Source organism: Meleagris gallopavo, chromosome 3 (assembly GCF_905368555.1).
Source record: "Meleagris gallopavo chromosome 3, MGAL_WU_HG_1.1, whole genome shotgun sequence".
In the NCBI taxonomy this organism is placed as follows: domain Eukaryota; kingdom Metazoa; phylum Chordata; class Aves; order Galliformes; family Phasianidae; genus Meleagris; species Meleagris gallopavo.
This window is the reverse complement of record NC_139406.1, coordinates 71921343-71937093: the sequence shown is the minus strand read 5'-3', so window position 1 is coordinate 71937093 and position 15751 is coordinate 71921343. Positions and strand designations below refer to the sequence as shown.

The following is a 15751-nucleotide window of genomic DNA, read 5'->3' as shown; positions in this document are numbered from 1 at the left end:
GAGCAGCACGTAAGAAAGAGATTTAAGGTAATCGAGTAATCATTAATATGTTTGTGTTCATTCGCTTATCTATGCTTCCTCCACTCTGAGGAGGTAAAAAAGTCTTGCAAAGAGGAGCTCAACGTGTGCTGAAGTGCACAAAGGCACTCAGCGCAAAGGGTGGACAAACATTTGTTCATCACAGTCCTCTTCACCGTGTCTGCCTCCCAAATTCCCTTCAGCTCCTCGCCTCTACGTTTCTTCCCCCTCACCCACAGAAAGAAAAATGTGCAGATGGGTCTTGTAACTCTGTGTAAATGGTGCCTCTGTGAATATTTGGACTTCACGAATGAGAAACGAAGCTGAACGTGTCCAGATCCCAAAGCACCCCAGAGGCACTCTGACAGAGTTATAGATGCCCCAAACGAACACTTCCAAAGACTGTATTAGTCAGAGATTTTTATACTTTAACCAAGAGGACGAAAAATCAAAAGAACTGCAAAAACTCTTTTCAACACTTTGCATGTAACTGATGATCCCAAATGCAAGCTGAGTACCATTCTCAGAGCTACCCTTGGAGCATTCCTGACTTGCAATATAAAAAGACAGGGCAGTCATGTGCAATAACAGTCAGGAGGAAAAAACAAGTCATTCCCACAGGAGACCATCCATAGCCACAGTAAAACTATACAATAATGTAAGTAAATAACTAAGTGGAGGGGGCTGACAGTCTTGTTTTATCTAACAAGACTGGGGGGAATGTACATTTGGATTCAAACTGACAGCTGCTTATGGGATGGAAGGGCTTTCATTCATGGTGCTGAGTTTGATGGATTGGTACCAGCATGAGAACTGCAGGTCCACATCTGCATACACAAATAGCTGCTTCTGGGAGGGTTTTCGAAATTTGAGAAGGAAAAATGTTATCGTGCGGTTTGCCCTTCTGCAATTCTATATGCAGGGAAATGCTGAGAGTGGTAAGACATCTGGCTTGTAAGTAAACTAGGAAGTCTGGAGAGAGACTGATATCACATGAGGTGAAAAAAATCTCTTAGCTGTAGAGTCTCAGAGCAATATTCTCTTGGATGAGTCCCTTTCTGTTTCTATGTTTATGTTTTCTTATTTAACCTACAGACAATTTGACCAGTGCTGTTCCAGTTCTATGCATAAGACAGCAATATTTTGAAATAAGGAGCATTCAAGTTACTGCAACATTAAGGCTCCAGCATTTAGAAAGCAGGATCCTCCTAAAGTCACGGTATGCTGAAGCCAACAGTTTTTATTTTTTAGTTGTTATGCCTCAGAGCTGGCTGCTTGCACTGCTGGCTCATGGCATGATAATCACGGCTACAGGGAGTGGTATTGCCATTTGGACCCAGTGAAGCTGGGCTGATTTTCCCTACCTGAGGATGTGACCCTTTCTCTTTCACAGGTGGGTTTGGCCAAACCTGGAAAGTAGCAAGATGAGCACAAATAAGAAGTAGTGGTAGCAAAATTATCGTGTCTTCTTCTGCATGCAGTGATAAATCCCTGTCAGACCTTTGCAGTTCCTTTCATCTCTCTCTTCTGCTTTTTTTTTTTCTTCTTGTATTATCTTTATCCTTAACGTTATCTTTATCCTTAGCATTCCCTCTGCATGTATTTGATGTCTGGGTACATTGCTTGTTCCTGCTGGCATGATATGGAGCATTTTTGCAGATGTTCAGCCTCCTGGTGGGTTGGGATCCTCACTGCAGTGGGGACATGTCTTCCCCTTATTCTATGAAGGAAAACCATTCCATATAACTATTTTCCTCACATATGAAGACCAGACCTCGGGCACTTCTACCCTCAGGCTATCACATTTAACTAGTTGAGGGTGGAGGAATTTTCCAGTGGTCCAGCCAAGTGAATGCTTATAAGGACACAGAGCATACACGAGATCTTTACGTATGCACAGAGGGGATGATCTAAAAGTTTCCTGTTACTGCAATACAGCTACTAAATGTAAATTGACAGAATGCAAAAAATATTATCATGGAAACATCAGCAAGCAGAGTAGCCTGTGGGAAAACATCACAGGACAAGGAAAAAAGAGTTCCCCTCCACATTTGGAAATTTGGATGAAGTGCTAAGCTGCAGGGATTGGATCTTGAACTAAATGTCAGTACCTTGGGGTCGGTGACCTTACCTCTACAGTACTTTATTGGTAGTGTGATAGATAATTTATAGCTTTAAAAAATGCTGGAAGGACATACTCTTTCATGGAACATATGGTTTGGATTTGTACTATGTCCATTACTCTTGTTTCTGACAGTCTGTAATAAGTCTATATAAATTTGTTACTAAATTGCTATTCTCTAATAAATATACAGTATTTCCATTATTTGACGATATCATTGTCACAGGGGTACATATGTCAGGTCCAAAAGCAATTATGAAACGTATGAGTATGTGCCAGGACTTCATTTTGACGTGCAACCTTTAATTTTAAATACAATCATATAAGCAAGAAAGCTTTAACATTTTAGCTTGAATTTCTTGCAATAATAGTCTTTTGTTTATTTCCTTCTTTTAAATAAAATTGACACTGACAGCATATTGGCAGGGTTAAAATAATCCTGTTATTACAAGCACTTAATCACAATAAAAAGGAAACAATGTATTTTTTTAAAATATTCCTTTGAAGCATTACTGCCCGATTACCTCACAATTTCTTTATCTCTTAGCAAGTCCCTGCCAAGCCTGTGTTTCATTTTTCTGTCTGTGAAGAATGACACTTCTTTTCCCCAAGTATAAGCAGATTTTTCAGTGGCTGTGAAATTCCACCCTATTTCTGGTATTCCTGCAAGAATGACCACGGTGGTTTATCTTGGGAAATAAGTTATAATTATTACTATGATTTATTTGGTCATTAAAACAATCTGTAAGTTCGTACCCTTTCTTTGGCAGAATGTGATTGTTTGCAGTAACTATCCATTTCTTTCTTGCTGACCATACTGAGTTCCTGTGACCCTGAAAATTTAATTGTTATTGTTGTGGAATCATCACAGGCTGGCTTGCATTGGAAGGGATCTCAAAGACCATCCAGTTCCAACTCCTTCTGGGGTCGGGCAGGCTTGGCAGGCACTAAATCAGGCACTAGGGTACTAGATGAGGTTGTTCCCATCTAGATCAACAGAGTTTTGTTGTCAGCTTCCACAGGAGAAGTTTCAGGTTCCAGTAAGAAACAGACGATTTTTTATTATTATTACTTTTACTGAAAGCTAATTCTACCATGAGATTCAGGAAAAATCATGCAAAAGCTTTTGTTTCTTTCACTATATTGTCCTACCAGCAAAGGAGCACTGAGATGTTATGTCTAAACAGAGGCTACCAAAGTTTGTCACTGAGAACAATCACTTGGGAATGTCCCAAACACTATTACTTTTATATCCTACATGATGATATTTTCAGTCAAGCGATATGCAATTTTTGCCAAACCCAAGTAATATTAATACAGCTTCTCTTTGGTCATATTGGCAGGACCTGTGTAGTGTGGCAGGTGTTCTCCAAGCTTCAGTTCCCCTCAGAGCTTGCTGGAACAATCTGAGGTTCCCTCTTGACTTTGAGTCTGGGTTTCCTCTGCAAAACTAGGCAGGATTGCCTGGAAATGGTGCATATCTGAGTCTTGTCCCAGCAGGAGGAAAAATCTTGGATCCCACATTTCAGAGGTTGAATTTATCATTGCCTATTCCCATTATTGAGTCTCTCTGTTCTTATGACAAATCATAACAGAACTAGCAAATGGTGTCTTGCCATTTTTTGTAGTGTTTCCTTCAAACAAAGTTTGCTGGTTTCATCTTTCAAAATTCAAGGTCTGCAACACGGCTGTTCTATTTCCAAGTCAAGCATTAACTTTACCTGTGCAACAAATGCATTAAAAACATCATCAATCATCCTGTTGCCATCATAGATCAGCAATTCCCCATAAGCACGCAAAGAAAGCAAGAGCACTTTGCTGCAACGTTTGACAGAACTGTGTCTTGTATTAGTAATAAAAATACATTGCACATGTAAATTGCATTTTATACAAATATCCCTGTGTGCATTACAAAGGTTGAATTATCATTATCCTTGTTTTACAAATTGCCTGCCAGTGTCACAACGAAAACCATTATATCATTTTCCTTCAGCTAGATCTTTTTAATCACTAGTGACCAGGGCTGAGTTCAAAATCCAACTCCCACGCAAGTATCAAACCAGTATTTAAACCTCCTCATTGTCCCCTGGCGACACTTTCATGGAAATAATAGTGATGAGCTTGAACATATTGCTGAGTGCTGCAATATTTGTGAGAGAAGATCTCTAGAAGCACTCCACACTCCAGTCTGCCTTCCATTTCAGCTACTCCTGCAGTAAAACAGGGTGTATGTAGTAATGCATTTCACAGCAAGCTGTAGAATCAAAAAGTTATCTGCAAAAAGTGCAGCTATCAAGATAGGCTGGCAGCAAGAGAGGAGATGTAGATCCATAGCATTTATGACTATGGGTCACACAGTGCCTTCTTTAGGAAATAGGAGAGAGCCTGTAAGTCTTTCCCTTTTGCATGTGCTTTAAAAGATCTTGTGACTCTTGTACTATCACAAAAGCATGCAGTTAGTAACAAAGTCATCTTAGACCAGACCCTGTTCCCTTGAAGTAGAAAAGATCTTTTGAGTAGTGGTGTCAGGGAAACGCCATCTGTGGAGCATCCATCTCTTAGACTCTGCATGGCAGAATGTGAACCTCCTGCAAGATGGGTCTTTCCTTGCTGTAAGACACTCTTCTGAAGTAGCATGAATTTCAAGACAGGATTTCCTTGCTGTCTCACATTTCTCCAGAAAATGAATACAGCTTTGGTGCTGTGGCAGAGGTGCTGCTCAGCTTGCTTGTCTTTCTGCATGTGGGGACCCTTCTCCATTTATGTCCATGAGGACCATCAACCCAATATAACTCCATGCTCCACACAGTCAACATAATCCAACATCAGTATGTCTTGGATTATAACTGAAAGACACTCTGACTTTTTGCAGGAGAGGAACCAAAATTCTTGTAAATCTCACTGGAGTTTGGGGCAAAAAAACTACCACTTTTACCTGTGTTATGTTCAGTCTTCAAAGACTGTAAGTCATACACAGCAACCAACTTGCCTTTGCTAAAGCTTTTCTTCTTATTTCTTCTTTGAACTCACCTAGTATCAGTGTTCAGCCTTCACACTCTGCTATGCCTTCATCTGCAAGGCATCCTGCTGCCAGCTTCATTGGTGTTCTCCTGGGGATGGCATATTTTCACCTTTTCAGGGTCCCCAGCAGCTGTCAGACAAGTGATGAAAGGGAAGTAAAATATTGGTCAACAATGAAAGTATACAGAAGAATAACCAAAACACCTCAGAAATCTGGATAGAATTATTTCATACACATAGAGGATCTTATTTTGATATTTCTGCTTTAGGCGCATTTATTTTTTAAGAACACCTGTGATTTCCACATCTGGAGTTCAGCAGGATGAGAGGCCTGGGTTCTTCCCTGCGAAAACAACTGGAGCTGCAAAACAGATCCAGATACCAGTGGCTGTGTGACTCAAGGACTGATAACTGGAGGCATTGAATTTACATTGAAATCCATTTCTGTCCAGAAATGAGCTAACGCTGTTGTCGTCTGATGGTTCACAGGCACTCTGTCTCTGGAGTGCTGGGGGAAAAAAAATTGGTGATTGGTCAGGTTTTTTTGAGAATTGCACAAGGTCACTGTCTGACACCTCTTCAATAACTTTACTAGAGAGAATAAATATCAAATGAAAATATTTTCATTTCTGCAGACTAGAGCTGATTGTAGCACTAAGTAAGCACTAGGACAACTGCTTGGTGTTGCCTGGGCAAACAAATGTGTGTAATATTCATTTTGTGTTTATAGACCAGTTTGCTGACTAAAACTCTAGCTGCTCTGTAGAACGTGCTGCTAATATACCAAGTTCGGACTAACAAACCATGACAGACAGTAGCTTGATTTATGAAGTACCTGAAACGCTTTTTATCAAAAAAGGAAAATTTACATTGGAAAACAATGAAGATCTACTCAAGCAGAAAGATTTAATGGAACTATTTCAGCTCTCTTGAAACTTTTTAAGGAAATAAAAGAGCAAACTAAGCTGAAGAAGAAACATTTTGGGCGTCAGCCTCTCTTCTCCTTCTTAACTAGCATCAGGACTAGAAGGAATGGCCTCAAGTTGCATCAAGGGAGGTTCAGGTTGGATATTGGGAAAAAGTTCTTCTTCAGAAGAATGATTGGGCACTGGAACAGGCTGCCCAGGGTAGAGTTTGTGTCACTGTCCCTGGAGGTGTCCAAGAAAGGTACTAGATGTGGTACTAAAATGTAGTTTAGTGGGAAAATATTGTTGGTAGGTGGATGGTTGAACAAGATGATCTTGGAGGTCTTTTCCAACCTTGGTGATTCTATGATTTTTATATTTTCTGAGTGTATCCTTTCTGATTTTTCTTTCAAAAATATGTTTCAAATTAAAAATAAAACAAAACTTCTAATTTTATTAAAAACAAAATCTTGCAATTGGCAAGATTTTTTTCACCTTGCAGGTTTTTTCCTTCTAAAGAGAAGGCAAATTCAAAAATCCTAAAGAAACTCCTGGAATTGACACTTTATTCTGCTCATAATTCTTGCACGTGCAGTTAAAGGACTTTATTTTTGTTGCCTGTATGTTGCAGAGAGTTTAGTATTTGAGTTTTCATAGTAAAATATTTTAGGAAACAAAAATTCAGTCACATGTCTCTGTTTCTGGAGAGAACAACCCAAATATGATGAATGACAAATCACAAAAAAGGAATCTGATTTAACACTAGAATTCATGTTCAGTTTACAAAGTAAAATAAACTGTTTAAACAAATTAATGGGAAAAACGAATTCATAAGAAGTCTGAGGTAATGGAATTTCCCCTTGTATGTTCTTTGAGCATGTTTTTCTTTGTGACAAATTTCCTTGGATCCTTTCATGACATAATATTCCATACCAAATTATTGGTGCAGGGGTTTTTTTTCTGATTATTCTAGAGCTTTTGATATATATAGCCTTGATTCATTGTGTAGATGCCAAGAATTTAACAAGATTAAAAGATGCAATCAGATGATTACTTAGTTATTAAGCATCTTAAGTGTTGTGCTACATATGTTTTTTTAAATCCTCTTACTTCTGTCCAGAAAATGCCTCAAGGCATTTTTCAATGAACCCACTTTTCAATGAACATTTAATACCATGTATAGAGAAATTGCAGTTGTCTGGAACTTCTATGGAAGTAGACTTTTCTACAGAAAGACTTAAATTAGAGAGGGATTCAATGAATTGCCATATTTATTCATCATTATTTCTCACTGATGTAAAATCCTAAGCATCACGTAAAATAAAATAAATTGATCTCATGACTTTCCCAAAAACTTTGATTTCCATTGATAGTAACTTTTCCAGACCGTTGAAGAAAAATCAGTACAACATCTGCAACTGAGGACCTGTCCTATCTAAATGCCTCAGCCCCTCTCTCAGCCCTGCACAGATGAGCAGATCATCCGCAATCAACAGAGAAGCAGAAAGCTTTCTTTTAGGAAAATAACAATAAACTACAGGGTGGACTGTTGCAGTAGAAACTACATTGCTTGTTCATCTAGAACCATGGTGCCCAGTGCTGGGAAGTCACAGATGTGGCAATCAGGGGCACGAACACCACTCCGCCGACCGCCATAACTCACTCTCCTTCTGCTTGTGCACTTTGCCAAAATTCTCCCTCTCTTCTTCAGGGATCTGAAGAGTCAGCAAACGGCTTGGCAATATCGTATTGCTCAAAGCCAGGATTCACTCAGTGTCCTGACCAATCCAGTGGCCTTTTATGATGGAGTGATGGCTTTAGTGGACAAAGGAAGAACAACTGAATCTGTCTAGCTGGATTTGCACAAGCCTTTGACATGGTCCCACACCACATCCTTATTTCTGAATTGGAGAGATATGGATTTGAAGGCTAGCTGAGTTGGTGGATGAAGAATTGGTTGAGTTGAATGGTTGCAGCCAAAATGTTGTGGACAATGGCTCTATGTCCAGGTGAAGGCCAGTTATGGGTGTGCGTCCCCCCCCCAGGGACTCAGGAGAAGACAAGACACTGAAACAGATTGTCCAGAGCAAAATTGGATGCCCCATCGCTGCAGGCCAGGTCAGGTTGGATGGGGCCCTGGGCAGCCTGATCTGATGTGTGGCAGCCCTGCCTACATCAGGAGGTTGGAACTGGATGATCTTTAAGATCTCTAAGAAATTCTGTGATTCTATGATCCTATGTTTCTATGATTCTGTGTGTATTATAATTACATTTGTTGCTTGAGTCAAAGTGAGCTAGTGGTCCAGGACACTGTTTCTGGTTAACCTGATAAATGCACAGCAGGAGCACTCTTCCAAATACTTGCAAGACACCTTGGATAGATAGTGCCCAGCTACAGTGAGAAAAGCCACAAAATGTTCGTACACAAATACATCTTCTATCTAGATGAACTTCCAGTGCTGTCCTCAGATTCAGTCCTTTCTTTTTGAGATGTTCACTGATCAGTCTTTAATGGAACCGCTGGCATAGGGCATTTCAAACCAAAGACATATTAATTTGCTTAGCATCTAAACAATACTTAAAGGAACAGACAGTCAATTTTATCTGTAACAGCCCTCACAAACAAAAGGGCTGAGGCTTTCCTTCTTTATGTTTCTCTTGTGCATCTATCTACAGTCATTGTACAGTAATGGTTAGACTGAGAGGAGCAAAGCAGCATCTCTTGAGGAATTTGCAAGGTTTGAGAATGAAAAAGAGAATTACTGCCACCAAATTTTGAAAGATCTTAGAACACCTTGCAGCTAATTTGGTTATGTTGTCACATGTATGCCTAAATTAAAACTTGTATGCCTTCTGTGTTCTTGTAGTCTTCTCTCTCTCTTTTTCTTTTTTTGACTCCAAGGGGAATGATCTCTCAGGACATTTACAAAAAAAACAGCTTTTGAAGTAAGGTGTGAACTTGTTACTTGTTACTGTGCTGACCAACCAAACAAACTAGGATGCCCAGAGCATTTCTCAGCAGAGGTCAGGGCTGTATGTCAGCCTTGAGCCATGCTCTGGAGATTTCTATGGCTGGACAGGACAAGTTGAAAATCATTCTGAGGCACATATTAAAATGTAAAGAATCATTGTCACTGGGAGCCTTTACCCTATCTATACATCTATCTACTGCACTAAATGCATCTGCTCTCCCCTGCTACTCTGAGCTATCCTTAAACTGCCCCCACACCATGACAGAGGTAAGATAAAAAAGGCCTGGGGACATCTCCATGAGTGCTGTGGCACTGGTGCAGGATGCTAGACTCTCCATGGGGTTCCCAGGACCTCCCCAAGGGCACAGTCCCTCCCGCAGACCCTTCTTCCTACCAACTCTGTGCACTCCACAGCTGGAGGAACACAGCATCCCTCACTGTGACCCATGCACACATAGGGCTATTGCCGCTTATAGGGACATTTTAATTCTTTTGTACTTTGTGAGTCTATTGTAGAAAAAAAATCATGCAAGATTGCCTGCAGGAATTTGGACTATTTCTGCCATGTGTTTGGGTGCAGAGATTTTGTTTGCCTGTAATCAGAAACATTACCTTTTCCTCCCCCCAATAAAATGATTCCTCTAATATTTAAGTTCCAAGCCTATACACTGTGTTTATAAGCCTCAAGCACTGAAATAATATAAGATTGAGTTTCCCTCAGGTAAGTACTTCCAGATACTTTATCTGCTATATCATTACAACTATACTCTATTTGTTACTGTACTATGTAATACAATACTTGCATTATATTCCACATGAAAAGCTGTTTCTGCAGCATCTTGTCATCATTTCACGAACGCGGCTTTGAAGCCGTTTTGAATTCTGAATTCAGTGCATAACAGCTAAGGCTCAAGTGCACAACACCGTATTATTTACTCAGATGGGGTTAATTGCTGAATAAAAGAATGGTTCCTTTCAGTTTACCTTTTTACAATCTCACTCGCACTGGATATGGAAGACAGGAAAGTCTGTGATAAATATCAAACTTTCTAATCAGAAACGAGCCCGGTCGGATTTGAAATCTTGAACTTAATCCAGAATCAGGAAATGCAGCCACTTGTGTTACTGTTGCTGAAAGAAGAAAATGACCTTTTTATTGTAGCTTACATTCACTATTGTACTTGTGAACCATGGGGAATGGAGCAGGAGAAATGGAAAGGCTTAAGGAGATCTTCTTTTAACAAGGAAACTGAAATTGGGTGTAATAAAACTATATAACTGATATAAAGGCTGTGTTACTCCAAGAGAAATAGGTGACTTTGACACAAATTCACTCCCAACATTCCTGCATCTTAGCCACCATTAATGTTTACTGTCAGACACATCACTTTGAATTTTACAAGCAGAGGTTCATTTGAATGTAGAAAAATTAACAAGGTGGACTTCTAATAGGAATATAAAAAGTAAGATAATGTTATAAATTTGATGTGGAAATTGATCTTAAGGAACTACTTTTATTTCCCAGTGATGTTACAGGGTGAGTGCCTGTAGGATTATTTCAATATAATGACTTTCTGCCAGTGATTTATTTGTAGCCAAAACAGAACTACTGCCAGTACCCAAGGGCCATAACTCAACAGCGCGGCACACTTCTGGACTGTACACGGTGGTAGATGAGTGGACAAGATGAGATCACAAGCATAAAATTATTCACTTTTTTGTGACATGGAACCCAAGCCACGGAATTTATACCTTACCCAAATCAAGGTTGTTTTATTTTTTTTGCATGAGTGTTTCATTGTGGTGCTCTGAAGAATCATATGCAAAGAGAGTTACAAACGCAGTTGGAGCTTGATCTGAAAAGCTGTCATAATACTGTATGGACACTTAACTGAAGTGGACAGTTTTTAAAATAGATTTAATATATTATAAATATTTTAGAAATACTGAGAGTCTTCTACATTCCTTACAGCTGACCATTCTCTCTGGAAATCAGTTAACTCAATTATTTGAAGAAATCAGATCCCAGCTATGAGTGAAAGTTTAAGTTGATGGTCAGACAGTGGAAAACAGTAAGAGCTTTCTGTGCATTTTGTAAAGTGTTCAGTGTATTTTAAAGAGATTCAGTCTTGTTTTCTGATCCTTAGGTCTCATTTTTCACTGTGTTGGATTCTGGAATTTAAGATTTTTGCTTCCTTTTCACTATGTATATTATGAATTCCCCAGAAGACACTTAAAATGAAACCAACACAAAATCACACACCAACACAAAAGAAAAACTCACAGGAAGATATTGGCATTGACTGAAAGGACAACCTTCTACTTTTCTGGAAAATGGTCTAGCAGATTATTTCATCTGCCAACCAACTCTTATAGAACATAATAAAAATTTTGCTGCGAGTTTCAGCTTGAACAGATTCAGGCCTTTGTCTGTATGGTTTGTTGGCTTTGATGTGCAAGAAATATCCAAGGCCAGGACCAACCATGCTTATACTAAAGGATGGGAGAGTTAGTGGTGAAATCTCACCACCAGCATCTACCAACTGTGCTGTGCGTGACTCCCACATTTTCAAACTCAGCAGTGGAGTTCCTTGAACAATTAAAATGCGTTGCCATGTTCTATTAAAAGGGAGTTGCAGCAGATGGGATGCTGGTAAGCACCTTGGGCCAGAAAGTAACTCTTGTTCTCGAGTTGAATAGGAAGCAGCTCCATAGTCCCACGTTTGCTGCACTGGATATTTTAATTTCTCACTATTCTTCCACAGGAAGAGGGAAATCAAGACCTTGTGAATTGAAAAAGAAGAGCAAATGAAATCAAGAAAATGGCTACACTGCAGAAGCCAGTGCTGTAGTTAGGTCATTGACTTGAAATCTGGGAAAACTAGTTCCAGTTTCTAAATTTCACAGTTTTACAGTTCTAAATTTCATGATTCTAAATCATTTGTAAGAAAAGAATATAACTGGTTGGCTATAATAAGCACCCACCATACTCAATTATTTTTGCAAACTCATCAATTCCTGCATGTCTTTAACCTGAACACTGAAGAAAGAAACATTTGTTGAAATGTTGACTGGTACCCGTCTTAGTAGTTTTGTAGCAGTTAAGAAATGTATCTCATGTATTTTCTTTTTTCTAGATAGACATCACATCACAGAAGAAGATCGCACCTTAAGTCTGGTTGATCTACTTTTGTTATCTCCATTATGTTCTTTATTCTGCTTTTTGTTTACCTTCATCTTTTCTGCTACTAGACTACCTGTCCAAAGCAACAGAAATCCAGGGCGGGGGTTGTTTGACTACCAGGTTTAACTAGAAAACTCCCAAGCTCAGCCTCCCTTCTGAGCTTAGAGTACTCAGGGATCATTTGCCCCTGCTTCCCTGTTGATTCTGAATTCATTGCCACAATTACTCCTCAGCAAACTAGCAGGGAGCACTGGTTGCCAATTGCCTTGCTTGTCGATGTGACATTCAGGAAACAGAACATGGCAAATTTCTTTGGTCTCGTCTCTGGTTTTGCTTTAACGATGTCATTGTGATGGCACAAGAAAGAGTTAACAGAACAAAAAAACAAGTCTCTCTCCAAGAATTTTTATAACTTTCTTTACGCTACAGAGCTATGGAGAAAAACAACATTTTAAGTGTAGCTCTTTTTTTCCATTAGGTTGTCTGCTTTTACAGGTGGTGAGTTGCTATATGACTCAAAAATCTCCACACATTCAAATCTGATAGAAAGTTGGTCTGGAACTGCAGCACTCAACTTACCTGACCCATTGCTTGAGGCTTTATAACACAGTCACTTATTAAGCTAACAGCAATAGCCTGCTGTGTGAACACCTAAAACAATGAAAACCAGAGATACAGCTTTCTGCCTGGCAACTGGTTCCCCTTTCCTGGAGCAATGTACATGGATTCATTTTCACTGTCCCTGGGAGAAGAGCCTGGCAGTCACAGTATCCACCCATCCACTGAATATAGAATTTCACTCGTAATCTCTTTAATAGAAGACAGAACCAACTGATTCTTTCTTGCCACTTTCATTGCTTTTAAGATTTGTGTGGCCATTTATCATGGAAAGTGAATCCTTTGTGTACTACAGTTTTGCCAGAAAGCTGGATCAAGATGGACATTTGGAGTCAGGGCAAAAAGAGCTGACAGCTTTGGTGTTAGATCTTCTCATGGCCAACTAATTCCACCAGGTTGCTATATGCTCAGAACAATACAGGATAATTCAGGCGTGAAGGGACCCCAAGGGGCTCCTAGCCCAACCTGCTCCTCCAAGCAGGATCCCGTCCCTGGTCAGCACAGGTTACTCTGGGCTGTATTCAATCAGGTCTTAAAAACCTTCAAGGATAGAGACAGCACAACCTCTCTGAGCAGTTAGTTCTGCTGCAAGATAGTCCATGTGGGAAAGAATTTCTTCTTATGTCCAGTTGGAAACTCATTTGTTTCAATGAAATTGACAAAAAAAAATTCTGTTGTCCCTTGTCATCTACAGTGCAACCTGCCTTGTCTCATGGATTTGTACAGACTGAGTTCTTGTAGATAATTTCTGACAAGATATTCAGCCAGAGCTGGTTATTCCTAACACCCTTAAACCCTTTTAATAAGCACAAACATCTGGGAGAACTTGTCAATGAAGAGTAGAGCAAAGCAGGCAGCATGTACCTGAGCTCTGTTGTGTCTGCTGACAGTAGATCACTTTCCCCTTTAGGCTACAGGATGATCTTTCCCTTTTCAGTCTTTTACTGAGGCAATGGTAGAAGTTCTTCTTGCCCTCGTCATTTTTTGTAACTATCTTCTATGGTGAGCCTTGGCATTCCTAGCACTGTCCCTATATACCTGGGCATTGTTCCTTAACTCCCTTGTGGCCCATCCCTGCTTTCACTTCCAGCGAGATGTTTCTTCACACATTTGTGTTCTCTGTTTAGCTAAGTTAGTCTCCCGATACATCTATTTGCTTTCCTGGGTATTGGGATGTTTTGTATTTGAGTTTGGAGAAGCACCCACCTTAGCGCCCACCAGATTTCACAAGCTCTTTACCTTCAGAGCAATTCCCAAAGGATCCCACCTGTCCACTTCCTGAATAAGTCACAGCACATTGCCATCCTCGTTGAGCTCTCATCTGACCCAGGGGCCACAAATTCTCACCCAGCCCATCAACCATTCCATTCAGGAGTTCCATACATTAAATGTGCTTCTCCACATGGAGGATAAGATAGCACATCTTCCCTGCATCTCTTGAAAACCCTGTATGCTCCATGGCACTGCAGTCATGTGAACCACCCCACTGCAAGATACTCTAGAGTGAATGAACTGGGGACATTGAAGGCAGGAGAGTCTGGTGTCCCAAAGTATTACTTACTGTTTTTATCCAAAGTCTTTCTTTCCCAGAGAGTTCACATAACTTATAGTAATACTGACTTAAAGTGTCTGCCTTGCAGAGCAAAGTCATGCACCACCACAGAGGAAGCACAAGGGAAAGAAAGGAGGAAAAAGATAAATCAGATCAATCCATATGATTTTGCAAAGTATTATTTCATATTACTTTTTTTCTTATCTCAAAAAGGACATAAACCTATGAGGAGGAACCTGAATGAACCAGAAGAATACATATGTCCTTCAAAGAGTTAATGAAAATTAAATGGGTTTGTTGCCTATTTTGTTCCTTCCATTGAGCTACTTTTGGAATTAGAATGCAAAACCCATGAGTGAAGCTGACCGCAATGTAAAATAGCCACTGGAGGATGTCCATGGATGACCAAGGGGATTTTGGAAGGAGGCTCATTTATTTATGCTGCCAGACAACACCACATGGGCAGTCTGATGGAATAAGACTTTCAACATCATAAAAGTCCTTGAGGCATAATTAGAAACTTTGGGCAACTAGATAAAATTTATTTTGGGAGGAGTGTTAGTCAGGTTTGACTTGTTCTTATGTCATATGTTCTTATGATTGTTTAATAATTTAGGAAATAAATGTATCTATTTGTTTATTTGTTTTTCTTCTCTTTCTTATCTATATTAAATCTGCCTGTACCAAGAAACACTAAGAAGTCAAAGGCCATCAAGACATACTACACTCTTTCTGAGATAGAGTTCTCAGACAGCCCAAACTGCTTTTTAAGCAATTTATTGGCAGCGAAAAGGAATGGAAAAGAGGTGAAGAGATGGCCCATAAAAAAAGGTTGTTCTAGGTTGGTGTCTGATCTGGAATTTCACATCTGGAAAGGTGGAAAGTCAAAAGGCTCAGTTTTGCCCTTTAGGTGTGGAAAAGTGAGCATGTTTTATAAATAGCATGTCCTTCCACTTGAACAAAAAAATAATAGCATGCTGTACATGACATTCCTTCTCTGAATAGGTGAGAGTGAGATGGGGGCAGTAACGTGTGAACTGAAGAGGGAGGTGAATCGAATTCTGCCACTTTTTACCAATTACAAAAATTGCAACTTGAGAGGAACAAATCAATCTGGCCACAATAAAGGCCCTTTGCCAAAACATAAACATCTCCATACAAATGACTTTAAGACGAGGAAAAGAACTTCAGAACTTCTGTTCATTTCTTGTTTGCTTCGCGTTTTTTTCCATTTTATTTGGAGTATCTGAAAAATCTGTTTTAGTTTTGCTCAGGTTTTTAAATGAATATATATACTGAACATTAGATGTTCATATTCCAACCAGGCTGAAAGATACTGTGACTGGGGATTTAGTAAAG

The 15751-nt window shown here is 39.6% G+C and overlaps 1 long non-coding RNA gene across 1 annotated transcript in view; it reads right to left on the bottom strand.

Moving 5' to 3' along the window:
* Positions 1–2421: 2421 nt before the first annotated feature.
* The window catches only part of LOC146544768 (uncharacterized), a 190098-nt gene continuing 176768 nt past the window's right edge, over positions 2422–15751 (bottom strand). Inside the window, exons 2-3 of the long non-coding RNA XR_014882619.1 lie at positions 5171–5291; positions 2422–3861 (exon numbers count right to left, since the gene is read on the bottom strand). This is a non-coding gene — a long non-coding RNA (uncharacterized LOC146544768). The remainder of the gene's footprint in view (positions 3862–5170; positions 5292–15751) is intronic.